Here is a 15712-nt window from a genome sequence, read left to right on the forward strand (position 1 = left end):
TTGCTATTTGCGTGGTGATTACAGTTGATTTACAGATAAGTATTCAAAAAGTATAATCTGATGGGTTTTAGCCATAAGAACTTTCCTATGTGCGCATGCAAAACCCTAATGCTTGGATCTAGGCTTTCTAATTAAACATGCTTTGAATCCAAGACTTCTAACAACTATTTAGGTGTAATAACAATATTGAAACAGATCTAGAATCATACCTTTAAATTCCTTGTTGATCTTGTTGTCTTGGAGCTTCTAGAGTCACAATTGTCACTCCTCTAATGGCTTACAAACACCAAATAGCAAGGAGGATGTTTTGGGAGAGAGGAGAGGAGAGGAAATCGGCCAGGGGTTCTCTACTTTAGATGAAGTACCGATTTCCTTATGCCATAGGGTCTATTTATACTTGTAGACTCCTTAAGGGTTACAACCTAAACCCTAATTGGATAATCTTCTCTTAAGGCTATCCAAATCCATTCCTTAGATAACTCTTGGACGATTTGAAGCAATCCTTAGCTTCTAGAATCCGTCCAATCCATATCTATATGGATTTACACTCTAAAGTTTAACTATCAAACAATTGACAGTTTATACCCTCTTATTTAATTAATCTCTTTAAGTCACCAAATTAACTCCAATTAATTCTATGACTTATATTATTCAAATAACAATATATTATTCTTTATATTATTCTCATAATATACTAATAATATTTACTCTCTCTTAATAAATCATCCTATCAAGTTGCTATAGTGAAGGCAACCCAAAAGGACCATGCACAACCGGGTCAATTACTTGCCTAATATAGTTGCAGCCTTAGACACTATTCCGACAGTCTCCCACTTGGATAAGTCTAGTAACTATATGCACAAGTACAATTCGGTTTGCAATCGTAGCTCTCAAAGACGCTATCAAAATCTGATCTAATCAATCTTGTCCTTTAGATAAGGGATCGTACAGTCCTCTGTTAGATATCATGCTGACAATTCTATGGAATGATTAGTCAAGCATTTAGGTTTCTCGATCTCTGATTTATTCGACATAGAACTTAATCGAACACATCAATTCAGTTCTGACCGTGCCCGACACATAAGTCAAATCAAATCATCGAGCGGCCGAGATATCGCTTTTACCTTCTTAGATAAAAGTTACAGATAAACTTCGACTTATATGCATTTACTTATTCAATAATCAACTATACACAACAATGCGTTTTATAACATTGAGTTACCAATGCGTTTTCGCATTATCAATGTACAATCAATTAGCAAATAATAAACCATATATCTAGGTTTTAAGACTATATGATATTATCGTCTTGCGATCACCCTTTTATATCATATTCCATAAGGTGATTCCAGCAAGCGCGGGTTTGTTCCAATGCTCAAAACTAGTTCATAAGCACTCATGAACGTCGCAGCAACCCTTTGCTATGTCTAATACCATTTAGACAATCTACGCACCGATTCATGACAATCTTCATTCATATCTACTTCCAACATATGAACGATTGTGGACAATTTGAACAATTCGATTATTCCTAATAAACTCAATTATTCTGGAAGTCAAAACATGCAAAGTGAAACAATAGCTAAACAATTAACATAAGATAGTAACATTACTGATAAATAAAACTCCTTTATTTAATCATCAAATGTTAATTACATTTATCTATTACATGTTTCTAATACTATCTAATCTATGCTAATATCATCCTTCAGTCTAATACTCCTAGCATGCTGCAAGTGCTTAACCCTACTCAGTCCCTTCGTAAGCGGATCTGCTGGGTTATCTTCTGATGATATCCTCTTCACTACGAGTTGTCCTTCTTCTACACGATGTCTAATGAAGTGATATTTTCTGTCGATATGTCGTGATCTACCATGATCCCTCGGTTCCTTGGTCAAGGCAACCGCTCCTTCGTTATCACAGAAAATCTCCATGGGCTCCTTTATGGCAGGTACAACTCCAAGATCACCGATGAAGTTCTTTAGCCATATTGCCTCCTTCGACGCTTCGCTCGCTGCAATATACTCTGATTCGCACGTTGAATCAGCTACGGTTTCCTGCTTGGAACTTTTCCATGTCACTGCTCCTCCATTTAGGGTAAAGACCCAGGCCGACTGCGAACGGTAGTTGTCCCTGTCGGTCTGAAAACTGGCGTCACTATACCCTCGCACCTTCAAGTCATCACTCCCTCCTAGGACTAAGAACCATTCCTTTGTCCTCCGAAGGTACTTAAGGATATTCTTCACCGCAATCCAATGGGCTCTGCCAGGGTTCCCTTGATATCTGCTAACCATGCTCAAAGCGAAGGCTACATCAGGGCGAGTACAAGTCATAGCGTATATGATTGAGCCAACTGCGGAAGTGTATGGAACTCGGCTCATTTCTGCTATCTCAGCTTCGGTACTCGGATTTTGAGTCTTACTCAACTTGGCATTACTTTGTATCGGTAATTCTCCCTTCTTCGAGTTTTCCATACTAAAACGTTTTAGTACCTTCTCCAAGTAAGTGTTTTGACTAAGTCCAATTAGTCTATTACTTCTTTCTCTTACTATCCTTATTCCCAAAATGTAAGAAGCCTCTCCGAAGTCCTTCATAGCGAAGCACTTCCCGAGCCAGCACTTAACCTCCTGCAGAGTCGGGATGTCGTTTCCTATGAGTAATATGTCATCGACATATAGAACGAGGAAGCTTACTATACTCCCACTGGCTTTGACATATACACAAGATTCATCTTCGCTTCATGCAAATCCAAACTCTTTGACTTTCTCATCGAAGCAAAGATTCCATCTGCGAGACGCTTGCTTAAGTCCATAAATGGACTTCTCAAGCTTACACACTCCATTCGGATGCTTCGGATCCACAAACCCCTCTGGCTGAGCCATGTAAACATCCTCAGCCAACTTTCCGTTAAGGAAAGCAGTCTTGACATCCATTTGCCAAATGTCATAATCATGAAATGCAGCAATCGCTAGCATCACTCTAATAGATTTTATCTTCGCAACTGGTGAGAAGGTATCATCATAGTCAACTCCGGGAGTTTGAGTAAAGCCCTTCGCAACCAATCGCGCTTTATATGTGTGTACGTTTCCATCCACGTCGGTCTTCTTCTTGAAGATCCATTTGCACCCAACAGTCTTACGTCCGGGCACATAATCAACCAAATTCCAAACTTGGTTATCATACATGGATTGGATCTCGCTATCCATTGCCTCTTTCCATTTCGTAGACTCCGGGCCTGCCATGGCTTCCTTATAGCTATTAGGTTCATCAAGATTTATTAGTGTACCATCACTAATATACGTGTCCCCTTCGGTAGTAATATGAAAACCATAAAACTGGGGTAGAACTCTAACTCCATCGGAACGTCTAAGAGGTAAGGATTCGTCAATCGGTTCAACCGAAGTTTCCTCCTCGGGTTGAGTGCCAGCGGTAGAGGTTCCTTCATCTATCGACTCTTGAATCTCTTCAAGCTCGATTTGCCTCCCACTGTCTCCTTGGCCTATGAGTTCTCGCTCTCGGAAAACTCCTCTCCTCTCAACAAAGACAACATTGTCCTTCGGTCTATAGAAGAGATATCCAAAGGATGTCTGCGGGTAGCCAACGAAAATACATCGCTCACTTCGAGGTTCGAGCTTGTCGTGAGTATCTCGTCTTACGAAAGCCTTGCAACCCCAAACCTTGATATGTGCCAACGAGGGAGCTTTCCCTGTCCACATCTCGTGAGGTGTTTTGGCAACCTTCTTAGTAGGGACTCGGTTAAGGATATGGGCGGCAGTCTCTAAGGCATACCCCCAAAAAGAGATTGATAGTGAAGCACGACTCATCATAGAGCGAACCATATCCAATAAGGTTCGATTACGCCTTTCTGCCACACCATTCAACTGCGGTGTCCTAGGAGGTGTCAATTGCGAAACTATTCCACACTCCTTGAGATAATCGTGGAATTCAAGACTTAGGTACTCTCCTCCTCGATCGGATCGAAGCATCTTGATTTTCCTGCCCAATTGATTCTCCACTTCATTCTTGAACTCTTTGAACTTTTCAAAAGTTTCTGACTTTTGCTTGATTAAATAGATATACCCATATCTACTATAATCATCGGTAAAAGTCACGTAGAAGCGGTTCCCATCCTTTATGGTTGATCTAAATGGTCCACATACATCGGTATGTATTAGGTCCAATAGGCCCTCACCCCTTTCACACGTACTTGTGAAGGGTGATTTAGTCATCTTTCCAAGTAAACAAGACTCGCACGTGTCATCTTCCCTATGGTCGAATGACTCCAACACTCCATCCTTTTGGAGTTGGGCTATGCGTTTCTTGTTGACATGTCCAAGACGACAATGCCACAAGGATGCTTTATCCATACTAGTGGAAGAATCTATGTTCAAAACATCATTTCCTAAGTTATCAACAATCATAACAGTTTCATAAATTCCATTACATGGTATAGCTTCAAAGTAAAAAACACCATTTAGATAAGCCAAAATAGAACCATTCTCATTATTAAAAGAAAATCTGAAACCTTGTCTATATAAACCATGAAATGAAATGATGTTTCTAGCCATTTCTGGCGAATAGCAACAATCGTTCAAATCTAAACATAAATTATTCCTAAGCACTAAAGAATACACTCCAATCTTGGTCACAGGCGACGATCTTCTGTTCCCCATGACTAGATTGATTCTTCCTTGCTCCACATCCCTACTTCTTCTTAGTCCCTGCACATTAGAACAAATGTGGTAACCACAACCGGTATCAAGAACCCAAGAAATAGCATGATTAGAATCATTAGATTTAATTGTATATATACCTGCGAAAGATGGCTTGATCTTTCCTTCCTTGATGGTTTGCAGGTATTCTGGGCAGCTTCTCTTCCAATGTCCTATCTTGTGGCAGTGGTGGCACTCTGCCTCCTTCGGGTTAGGGCAGGGCTTAGCGGGATCAACTTTGGTCCCACTAGAAGAGGCACCATCTCGGGCTTTAACCTTGTGATAGTTCTTAGACGAAGCCTTCCTCTTCTTTCCCTTTCCTTGACCAATAGCCAAGACAGGAGAAACGGGTGGATTGGGAGTTGGTGCAACAGACTTGTCTTTGAAGTTGCTCTCAGCGACCCTCAAGAGAACTTGGAGTTTGCTTAGGGTGACCTCCTCTTTGTTCATGTGGTAGGTCATCCTAAATTGATTGTACATCGGAGGCAAAGAGTGAAGCACCATGTCGATCGCCAAGTCTTCCCCAAAGTCAACATTTAACTTGCGAAGGCGGTCGACATACCTTTGCATCTTTTGCAGGTGTACGGTAAGAGACTCTCCATGACCCATCTTAGCGGAAATCATGTTAGTGAAAATCTTATAACGCTCTTGTCTCGCGTTTTGGTGGTATCTCTCCAATAATTCTTGATGCATCTCGTACGGGTACATGTCCTCGTAGGACTTTTGGAATTCGGAGTTCATGGTGGCTATCATGATGCAATGTACCTTCGTTGCATCTCGCTCATGAGTTTCGAAAGCCGTAATTTCAGCCGGAGTAGTAATTTCAGGGTTGATTTTCTCGAGCTTCTCATCGAGGACATACTCCTTATCCTCATAGCGAGCAATGGTGCGAATGTATCTTATCCATTCGCTAAATTTCGTTCCATCGAAGGTGACCTTTTGGCAAAGGCTCATCAACGTGAAAGAACTAGCAGCAGCGTTGTTTGCGTTCGACATCTACAAATAGAAAGGACAAAGATAGATTAGAATATGAATCCCTAATTATCACCCAATAAGAAAAATTAGGGCTAGGATCCGACAACAACATTTACATATTAGAAAAGGGATGCCGTAATCTAACATGCAAATAAATTGAAGGTGAGTGAATGACGATTCACTAATTCTCCACCATAAAACCTAACTATTAGTCCTAAATGTATTGAGAATTCCTAGGATCAGATGAGATTCATTGAAACTATTCAATGGCATGTTTAAATCTCAATATGCCCCTCTAGTTTGTGACTGGGATACCGAGGATCACAAAGCGGGTGTGAATTACCATGCAAATTCACATGGTGCCTTCATTGTAACGATCACCTATTCGATGTGCCGGTAAACCACACACACTCCATCGAACTATGATAAACATAGAATCACCCTTTGCCACCTTTGCTTAGAACCAATTAGTGTGCCAGTAAACCACACACGCTCCACTAACTTCTTAGCAAGGGTGCAAAGTGTAATTTCATGGGATTGCATCAATTCACTTTTCCTAAAGTAACTAAGATTGGGAAATTTTAAAATATGTGTAGTTACTTTGTATTTCCTATTATACTTTTAATGAGAGGATGAGGTTGCCCTATCCTACCCGTTCGGCTAACGACCCTCCACCGATCAAGCAAGCGGTGGGTGTGAGTGTACACCCATTAAGCGCCATTTTATAGGCCGCAACCTTATACCCACCTTATAGATCGGCTTCGTGAATGAGGCCTACTAACGGTAAGACTAGCATTTTAGTTATACATATATATATATATATATATATATATATATATATATATATATATATATATATATTAATCTTGTAATATTATATTAGTATAGGGTTGCATTTTAAACCTTTTAAAATCTAGGGTTTGAAATTTAAATTGTCTAAATTAAAACTTTTAATTACAAAATATAAATTTCAAAACTTGAGGACAAGTTTTAAACATTTAAAAGATGAAGGATCAAATAACAAATAATTTTAATTAACAATTAATTTCCTAATTATCTATATTTGATTTATTCAAGATTTCTTTGAAGATAATTACCAAAATAATCAAAATAATTAATTAATTATCATATAAGGAAATTAAATATTTTATTAGTTGATAAATATCTTTAATTAGATCAAGATAATAGTCATATATATCAAAAAATCGGATTAGGGTTGATCTAATATGATTAAGGTAAGTTTCCATAAGATAATCATGAAGAAATCCCGAATCTGGCCATTCCTGACGCTTGGACTCGCCGAGTGCACCAAGGGACTCGCCGAGTCAGGCCAACTCGCCGAGTCCATGACTCAGAAACACAAAAATCGAATTTTTCAGTTTAGGTTCAAACAAATAAGCATCAATTTAATGAAAACCAAGCTAGGCTCTGATACCACTGATGGGTTTTAGCCATAAGAACTTTCCTATGTGCGCATGCAAAACCCTAATGCTTGGATCTAGGCTTTCTAATTAAACATGCTTTGAATCTAAGACTTCTAACAACTATTTAGGTGTAATAACAATATTGAAACAGATCTAGAATCATACCTTTGAATTCCTTGTTGATCTTGTTGTCTTGGAGTTTCTAGAGTCACAATTGTCACTCCTCTAATGGCTTACAAACACCAAATAGCAAGGAGGATGATTTGGGAGAGAGGAGAGGGGAGGAAATCGGCCAGGGGTTCTCTACTTTAGATGAAGTACCGATTTCCTTATGCCATAGGGTCTATTTATACTTGTAGACTCCTTAAGGGTTACAACCTAAACCCTAATTGGATAATCTTCTCTTAAGGCTATCCAAATCCATTACTTAGATAACTCTTGGACGATTTGAAGCAATCCTTAGCTTCTAGAATCCGTCCAATCCATATCTATATGGATTTACAGTCTAAAGTTTAACTATCAAACAATTGACAGTTTATACCCTCTTATTTAATTAATCTCTTTAAGTCACCAAATTAATTCCAATTAATTCTATGACTTATATTAATCAAATAACAATATATTATTCTTTATATTATTCTCATAATATACTAATAATATTTACTCTCTCTTAATAAATCATCCTATCAAGTTGCTATGGTGAAGGCAACCCAAAAGGACCATGCACAACCGGGTCAATTACTTGCCTAATATAGTTACAGCCTTAGACACTATTCCAACATAATCATCATTTCTTAAGCATGAATTAATCAACTTCATAGTCTGTTGAAATTATTTGTGAATGTTAATCATTTTATTTCTATTTTCTTTCCTTGAATAATTCGCTAATTATATTAGTCATTGATTAATCTAAACTAATGGTGAAAAGTAGTTCATTTGTATTTACAGAAAACTACTTCTCATTTGAACTTTAGCTTTTATATATATATATATATATATATATATATATATATATATATATATATATATATATATATATATATATATATATATATATATATATATGGAAAAGTTCAATAGAGAACCATAATTATGGGTTCTTCAAGGAACCAATTTTTTTTTTCAATTTCTAGAGCTTATTCTTTATCGAAAAAATATCTAAAAATATCTAAATTCATATATTAACATTGGGAATGTGAAAAATATTTTTCGGATTCACCGTGTGAATCCGGATTCACGTTGTGAAATTTCGAAGATTCACATTGTGAATTTGACGTAAAAAAAATTCGAATTTTATATCATTAGAAAAAGGATAAAAAATTATGAATTTCTGTATTTTTAGTTTTTTTTTTAATAAAAAATAAGTTCTAAAAGTTGAAAAAATTTTTGGTTCCTTGGTTAATTATGGTTGTCTATTGAACCTCACCTTATATATATATATATATATATATATATATATATATATATATATATATATATATATATATATATATATATATATAATAACGATAAATGTCATTTTTTCTAATTCGTCAATGGCATTTGAAGATATTTAAATTCTCATCTAAGGACCGGTCCTTGTTGTTTTGGTGTAGTAAAAAATAAATATCCATTTATTTTTTTAGAATGGAAATACTTAGTTGGAAATTTACATTTATTGCTTTTAGAAACACTATTTTCTAATTAAATATTTTACTACAAGAAAAATCATGAATAGCTATGGAAAAGTGCTACGGAATCAAATTTTGTAGCTATTTTGCTACGGAATATACTACGAAATGATTTTCCGTAGATTTTTTGTTACAGAAATTTCTACGAAATAAAATTCTGTTACAAACTTAAAACTAATTACAAAAAATTGTTACGAAATTGTAATCTGTAGGTAGTTTGTTACCGAATTTGCTACAAAATTAAAATACATAGCTATTTTGCTACGAAAATTACTACGAATCTAAATTCCGTAGCTATTTTGCTACATAATGATATTTTGTAGCTATTTTGCTATAAAATTTAGTTATGAAAATGAATCTCATAGGTATTTTGCTACAAAATGAAATTCCATAGCTATTATCCTTCGGAATTTTGCTACGGTGAAAAAATTCATAGCTTTTTTTGTTACCAAAACTTCTACGGAACTAAATTATGTAGCTACTTTGCTACGAAATGAAACTTCGTAGCTATTTTACCTTTAATATATTTTTTTTAATATTTTTAGTTCATGTTTTTTTTTTTTTTTTTTCATTTTAAAAAATAAAGAACACGCTTTATATTAACCATAACCCCATCTATTTAAACAAGTAAATAATACTAAAAAATATTTATTGTTTTATTAACGAGCCTAAGAGACCATTTTCTCTATTTATTGTTTTATTAACGAGCCTAAGAGCCCATTTTCTCTCCTTTTTGGAACTTCGTTTTAGATTGGGAAAATACACCCTGTATTCATATTAAGGGAAGGGTGAATGGGTAAAATCACTTGACCTCATTTTGCACTCGGTTGCGAAGCTATTCAATGAGGTTTACCCGATCAAACCTCTGACCTGCGGTCGATCGCCTCTCTCCCTCTTTTGACCACCGCCGTCTGGCTATTCCGACGAGCAGAAACACCGAATCCATCCTCACTATGTTCAATTTGGATTTTGAAGGTAAAAGATAAACCCTATCATTATTACCTTTTCAGTCTCTCCTTCAAATCTGAGACTTTGATCTTTTAAAATCCTTTTTCAATCCTTCAAATTCACACCTCAAATTTCACTGTCTGTCTCCATTTACACCATTATCGATCGGACTTCACTCCTCTTGTTTGCTCTGACGTTTGCCACCTACTCCGTTAATCATGTTCGCTGTGTATTGTTCTACTCATCTTCGCCATTTTTTTCTCGATCGCCTTCGTCCCTACCAAGTAATCTTTTTCTCTGTTTTGTTTGCTTCTTAAAACCTACATAACTCACCACTAAGACCTACGTGAACCTCAAGGACCGACTCGAGTTCATTCATGTCAGTTTCTATTAAATTATTGCTTCCAATAGTACTACTTATGTCCTTTGTCTGAGATTTGCGTTGTAGAGGACCTAATTTCTTTGTTGGAGTGAATTTCTTTGATTTCTTTGAAAGTTTGCCCACAAGACAAGGAATTTTGTTAAAGTTTGACATAATAGGTATAGTAGTTGGATTCCATTATATGTTTATCTCTAGGGACATTACAAGATGATCATGCTCTCTGTAATTACGTAAATGATTTGTGTTGTGTCAGTGGTTGTTTGTGATGTGATATGTGTATTTTTATATATATTTTTATGCACTTTATCTTAATATTTTGGCCTTATTTATTCTATTTTAGAACTAAAAAGTACTCATAATGCTTTGAATTATGTTTTGCAGCTATTCGTTGTCAATAAAGCACAAAAGAAAAGACCGAAGCGGAAACCGGACATCGAAGCTTAAAGAAATTAAATATGTTGGATTAGGTAATTACGCCCCGCGTCTATAACCATTACGCGCCGCGTAACGGCCAATTCAACTTACGCCCTGCGTAATTAAAGAGTACGCGCCGCATACTTGGTTGCCTCGGATATGTTCAATCGCGTGATTATCCTTAGTACGCACCGCGTAATCCTAAGTACGCCCAGCGTACTTAGGTCGGCCATAAAGATTATAAAAGTCGATTTTCAGCTAACCAGGAGGGGGGATTCGACTTCTAACCTAATTTAGTCGACAATTAACTTCTGTTAAGCCGTTTTGAGGGTCTAGAAGGCGGCCGGAAGGCCGTTAAGCTAACGGGAGCGGAGATCGGAAGGATTGGAGAGCGGATACATGTCGGTAATCATATGGGTTGCTAATGTGACCATGTTTAGCATTCCATTGTGGTACTTTTCTGTATTTAGTTTCTGATTTGGGTGTAAAAACCTTTTACTTTGTGTTTATGATTGAATGAAGCTTTGATTATTAGACTAATTGCTATATTAAATAGTTTATTTGTGTTTAATTTATCTTGCCAAGCTTGTTAAAAGATCCTCATGTGTTAATGATGATTATTTTCTGTTAATTGTTAAGTGAATTAAGTTGTATGAACATCTGCTTGATTTGCTTGTCTCTTATGATTTTTGATGACCATCGAGATTATAAGACTAGAAATAACGAATGTGAAACTAGAATTAACTTGAGAATAAGTAAGTTAATGTGTGAACCTTGTTTGATGACCATCAACAAGAGGTTAATTAAATGTCGAAATTGATTAACTATATTTACAAGTCTTGCTTGATACGAACTGAACACTAGGAAGCATGTTAGTTTAATCAACTGATCACTGTTTGAATTGACTTGTTTGCTAAAGGATTAGTTATAGTGAACGCGAATCTAATCATTTTAGGAATCGGTGAACATGAATAAATGAATTTGTGTATGCAATTGTCTATGTTTTAAAGGTATAATTTGTCTAAACCAAAGTACCTGAAGAGATGTGCTTTCCTGTTAGTTTATCGAGAGTTGTTATTTGTTAGTTTGAGATTTATTAAACCATTTTCTTTATTATTTTCGTGTGACCTGTAACCTATAACCAAATATATTAAATTAATCCACCGTTCCCTGTGATCGACACCCGACTTACCTAAACTATAATGTAATCTGACTAGGTACACTGCCTATAAGTGCATAGATAGTCTAAGTTTGTTAGGTTATAAATATTAAAATTAGTGGGTACTTTTGTGCACATCATGATGCAAGTACAATGATATGATCAATATATATCTCAGTTTATGTTTTGAGTATGTGTGTGTGGTTTGAGTGCTTTTATGTATGTGTGTGTGTGTGCTGGAATTGACATTACTTTTCCTGTTTGTATAGGCTTGGAGTTCTTTGAAGCATTATACAAGATTTTAACTATAACTCTACCTTTAATTTCAGGTATCTGATTATTTTAGAAAACACTTGATTTTTTGTAGCTTGATTATTTTGCAGTTTGATCTCTTTTCTTTTCTGCATTCCAATTTTTTGCCTCTCACCTCTTACATCTTAATCATATAATGAGCCTCTCTAACTTCAGGTAAATCTGATTCACATAAGTAGTTATGGATAAAAAAACATGCCTATATGTATACATATGGCAAAATATTCCTGATTCTATGAAGTATTAATAATTCTAGTTCCAATTTTCTTTTGTAGATTTAATTAACTGTTGAACCCAATGAAAATTTCGAACAAATAAAAGGTGATCACTACTTCTTTTTTTTTTTTTTTTTTTTTTTTATCAAAATCAAGCTCAATCAAAAGTAAATAAGGAAATAGAGAAAATGGTAATTATTTTGTCTAGAAAAGTTAAAAAATGAAACAAAATGTTAAGTAAAGGATATGTTGTTATTTGAGATTTGACATATTTTGATATAGATCCTAATATGGTAGTTAAAAGGGAAAATGAATCAAAGCTGCTAGAGGATTATTCTGGAAGAAGTAATAAGGGCAAATCTGGAAAATGGCTAAGATATGTTATAGAGAGAGAGAGAGAGAGAGAGAGAGAGAGAGAAAGAGAGAGAGAGAGTAATAAATAGGTAGGAATGATTTCATTTGTAGGCATTCATATATTTTGGTGACAGTGATACTCTTGTATCGGCTCAAAGCCTTGTGGCTGTGAGAGAGGGGTGTCCCCTGTAACAATATTGTTTATCCTTCCCTTTACATATATCAACTAGATTGATGATTAGTTCCGTTTATGTAGATGGTTGATCCCATAAAATTTATGGTTTGTTTTTTTTTTTTATTCCAGGTTATGCTCCACTCATATCCACTCAACTTCTTGAGACAAATTTTCTTAGCTTAGGTTCCAATCCACTCCACTTTACTCCAGGTGATAACAAAACCATCCTTTGTTTTCTGCAAATGACAGTTTTACCATTATGTCTAAGGTTAAATAAATGACAAAATTACCACATTATTTATTGATATTTTTCTTATCAAGATATGTTTACATTGGAAAATCGACCCCATTATAGCATTGTACTTTATCTTTTATACATACTAGGACATTCTACTTCAAAAAATAGTTCCATTTTGAGTTTTAAAGAGGCTAATCCTAAAATTAAGTTGAAGTTAGTCCTTTATCACTAAAGTATTTGGATTTTGGATAAGAAAACATCGTTTGTTTCCAATTTATTACTAATTGTTAAATAACAATTTTACCCTTATGTTTTAATCTTTTTTTCTTATCAAAATATTCTACTTGGAATAATCTAACCAAATTATAACATTATACTTTCAGCTTTTGTATTTAGATCAGATTGCTACAATTGGGTAAAATTTTAAAGTAAAAAGTAGGAAGCTTAAAATAATGCCGATAACAAGCGTGCCGAGACAAATGTTGAGATTGAAAAATTGAAGATGTTAGTTGAGACGTAGCCAAACAATATGATGCTCAACAAAAATATGAGGATGCTCAACAAAAGAATGTGGAGTTTCAATAGAAAAATGTGGATGTTCAATCAAAATTTGAACAACTTGCACAACCAATGAATGTGATAGAATATTATGTATCGAATAGCATTTTATGTTAAATTTGTGGCGAATTTTGATTTTGAAATATGTATCATTTGACTTACTAGATATTTGTTTTAGCTTGTATAGAAATACTCTGTTATTTTTGGTTTTATATTAATTGTATTTTTATAAATTAATATAAATAATCGAATTGAATAACGAATTATATCTAATACTGGTACGAAATAATTGCTACGGAATTTATTATAGAAAAATCGCTACAAAATTTGTTATGGAAACATTGCTACAGAAATTGCTACGGAAAAATTGCTATGGAATTTGCTATGTGAACATAGCTATGGAATTCGTTACGGAAACATTGCTACGAAATTTATTACGGAAACATTGCTACGGAATTTGCTACGAAAACATTGCTATGGAATTTGCTACCGAAACATTGCTACGGAATTTACTACGAAAACATTGCTACGGAATTTGCTACCGAAACATTGGTACGGAATTTGCTACAAAAATGCTATGGAACTCAAATTGCTACGAAATAGATGTCGTCGAAACCGCCATAGTAAAATTGCTACGAAATTATAATTTCATAGCTAGACATTTTGCTACAAGAAATATAGTTACGGAGTCTAATTAAAAATTTACGTAGCAAATTCCGTAGTTATTTAGCTTTAGCTACGAAATTTTAGCTTTTTACTACGGAATTTTTTCGTAGCTAAATTCAAATTTTCTTGTAGTGTTTAATAGATGATGATATATTTAATTTTATAATTAAATCAAAGATCCACTTATTAGATAAGTAATGAGTACGTAAGTAGTTTAGGAAATCAACTTTGTTATAAGATTACAAACTTACAACTTAGTTTTTTGATACTAATTTATATTCGAAAATATGTTCCATAAGGTATAAAAAGTTGGCTAAAATATATGTTTTACACATAATTAAAATTAAAGTTTTATTGCGCAAATAATATCATATATGCATACTTTAGAGTTGTAATAGGAAGACTTTTAAATTGAGTTTTGAATAAACTAATAGTAATCATATCCTCTGAAGTATTAAAGAAACGGACACTTTGAAATCGAGAATACTATACGTGTGATTCTACCAAACTTTGTTTCAGTCGCCTCTACTTTTATAAAATGAAAATTAATTGCAATAAAAGTTTGGGCGAATTACAAGATAATCTGTGGGTTTTACACGTTTTATAGACAAGTCATATATTTTGTACCGTCCAAGTTTTAAATTAGGATGTATATTATTTATTGACGATTGAATCATTGACTGACACATCATTAGTAACTATTGCCGTATTTTACCAAATTTTATGAAATATATGTTCAACATTTATCTGTGAAGTAGAGAATTTTCCTTTTTCCCATAAAAAAATTGAATGTTAATAAACTTCAAATCCATTAAATAATAGTGATATTTCATAATGGTAATATTTCATCAGTTGAAGGATAATTAGGTTTGTCACTTCATTGAAATATCTAATTAAATCACAAATCATACACTATGGATGCTTGTATCTTTTAAATTGTTAATCTAATCCAATTAATAGGTTCTTATCATATAGCTGATGTACATATGATGACATGTTTATATTTTCCCTTTATATGATAGTTTATTCCTTAATGCAATTAAAATCATGGACGGAACCCATTAAAAGTCTTCAGCCTCATAACATATCATGATATCTTCTTCATTTTATTTTTTGAACGACAAATTTATTCTATTCCTAAATTACATCTAAATTCATTTAAGTTTTTGACAACACTTGAAGCCTCGATCTCAAGAAGGGAGGCCAACACCTGATACCGTTAGGCTAAAAACTTTTTTGCATGATATTTTCTTCATACTTCGTCTTTACCCAGGTCAAATATGATATTAATCAGTATGGTAAAGTGACTAATGATAAGGTTAATCACGAACAAGCAAATTGATAAGATGCAAAGAAAATAAATAAAATAAAAATTAATGTGATTTACACGATTGAGGTAACTATGTTATATTAATGGGCAAACTAGAGAGTTTTTTTTTTATATATTTAAAACAAAACATGCCTAAACATGTATACAAACTCGAGCCTATAGTTCCCAAGTCTACATCTA

The 15712-nt window shown here is 34.3% G+C and overlaps 1 long non-coding RNA gene across 3 annotated transcripts; it reads left to right on the top strand.

Annotated features, from left to right (window-relative positions):
- The first annotated feature begins 9639 nt into the window (after positions 1-9639).
- Positions 9640-13709, top strand: LOC145100239 (uncharacterized). Of its 3 annotated transcripts, none has more exons than XR_013704916.1 (3): positions 9640-9756; positions 12870-12950; positions 13362-13709. It is a non-coding gene; the product is annotated as an uncharacterized LOC145100239 (long non-coding RNA). The 3 variants fall into 3 exon arrangements; XR_013704915.1 differs by lacking the exon at positions 9640-9756 and adding an exon at positions 11951-12013; XR_013704914.1 differs by lacking the exon at positions 9640-9756 and adding an exon at positions 12243-12317.
- Positions 13710-15712: the final 2003 nt, after the last annotated feature.

The sequence above is a fragment of the Lactuca serriola genome, chromosome 4, assembly GCF_051521515.1.
Source record: "Lactuca serriola cultivar US96UC23 chromosome 4, Lser_US96UC23_V15, whole genome shotgun sequence".
Lineage (NCBI taxonomy): Eukaryota > Viridiplantae > Streptophyta > Magnoliopsida > Asterales > Asteraceae > Lactuca > Lactuca serriola.